Genomic DNA, 2,267 nt, shown 5'->3' with positions numbered 1-2,267 from the left:
CCAGCCCCTCCCTAATAGGCTAGCGAACTGTCCTGTTTTTGCGTCCAGGCTTTCAGGACATAAATTAAAATATCGTACATAAGCACAGCGCAACAGCGGCTTAATTTTATTTTATTTAACATTAATAATCTCAAAAAAAAAAAAAAAAAAAAAAAAAAAGAGAAAAGAATGTAATAATGCATGGCTACGTCGTACCGTCGCGTATCGCGTACTCTTGCCTGTACCACCCTACAATTAGAATTCAGCGTTTATTCTGGAAAAAAAATGATGTAAAAAAATATGTAAAAAACCTGGAATTAATAAACAAAGATAAAAAAAAAAAGCACTCGTTCTCGTCCGATCACGAAAGTTAAGCAGCGCCGGGCACGGATAGTACTTGGATGGGTGACCGCCTGGGAACTCCGTGTGGTGTTGGCTTTTTTTTTATTTTCCCAATCTATTTTATTTTTCTTAACAATCAACCTTTAAGAATCTATAATCTAAGCATCGAGAAAAAGATATGTTTTGCTATAACACGACTATTACCTCGCATTATATCAATCTCATTTTTGCACACACCAATGTTTCCTTAAATATTCTATTTTTTATATCAAACACAAATAAGATTAATGATAAGACTTCTCTTATTATTCTTGAATTAGTACAAGTACATATCAAATACGTATGGTAAAATGTAACGTAAAATGTAAGGTTCGTTAAATTGTACACAGGGTATACTAGAATCAGCCATAAAGATCACGAACGAACCACCATCTGCAATTCAAGCGAATATTCACAAGGCGTTGGATAACTTTACCCAGGAAACTTTTGAGTCCTGCAGCAAGGAAACCGAATTCAAAGCAATATTATTTGCACTTTGTTATTACCACGCTGTACTTGCAGAACGTAGAAAATTTGGGGCGCAAGGATGGACTAGCGTAAGTGACTTTAAATCTTAATGGATCATGACGTTAAATTAGAAATTATGAATCGAAGATTTGTAAGTGTTGAAACAATGAGAGAAGGCAAAAAACAATGTTTAGGATACCTTGTGTAATGTAATAACTTCAAATTAATACTCTTTAACAGATTTTTTATTAATTATAAAGCCATATTTAGAATATATCTCGCAACTGTAACATTGTTTAAAACATACTATAACTGTCTTTCTTGTAACCTGCAGTTAAATTAGGAAAAGCTACTAATAAGATAAAGCATTACTTTTTACTAGCGATGATATTAGCAAAGTTCGTAAATTATATTGTTTAATAATTGTTTTTTTTTTAGTCAATATATGTTTTAATAATAAATAATTAAATAATTTAGAGCGTAACTAAGCACAAATAGCAATTAAACAAATTTCTCTGTTACTATGTTAATCGTTGTTAAAACAGCAAATTTACATATATATATACATATGTATTATATATTGGATATATGTCGGTTTCACATTATGATTAGTGAACCGGATTCGTTATTGATCATCCTAGGATTATTGTGTTTAGCTTTTCGAGTATCTAGTTACCACGGTTACTTGTCAAATTCTATAATAATCATATTTGAACTAGTAAATATCTTCCTTATTGCATAACAATAATGTCTAATCCAAATGAAGATTCGTTACACGCCCCTAACCCTAATCATAATGTGAACCCGACATATATATGTATATGTGTATATTCAAATATTTAAAATTTTTAATAATGAGAGATATCTTAACTATATTTTTATATATTTTTAATATTTTATTTCAAGTACATTTATTTAAATAAACTCACTAGTTTTCATCATTAACAAAATTCAGTTACAATTTATATAAATTTTATTCCACAAATTTTTCACTAAAACTTTACAGATCAGCACCAAGAGGGGGCACATATATAAACGGATTGTACATGGATGGTGCACGATGAGACGTTCAAACAGGATGTATCATAGACAGTCGATTTAAGGAATTGTTTCCATTATTACCAATAATGTATATTACGGCGCTTATACTGGACAAACGAGATTTAAAGAATACGTATGAATTGTCCTGTGTATAAAACACGATCGCGTCCTACTCACGTGTGAACGTTCAAATTAAGAACTAAGGAGAGAGCTAGTAAGTGGATTCTTGGTGGAGTGGCAATTCTATTACAAATCTAATCTTATAAATTAAATTATGGACTAAATATGCAATTAAAATAAAGATTTTCGAAATTGTCAAAGACTGTTGGTATTCATTTTTCAAAACACGGTATTATTTTATGCAAGATAATATTTATGTAACAGAAAAAGTACAACGC

This window comes from Bombus terrestris, chromosome 17 (assembly GCF_910591885.1).
Source record: "Bombus terrestris chromosome 17, iyBomTerr1.2, whole genome shotgun sequence".
Lineage (NCBI taxonomy): Eukaryota > Metazoa > Arthropoda > Insecta > Hymenoptera > Apidae > Bombus > Bombus terrestris.
Note: the sequence above shows the minus strand (reverse complement) of the source record.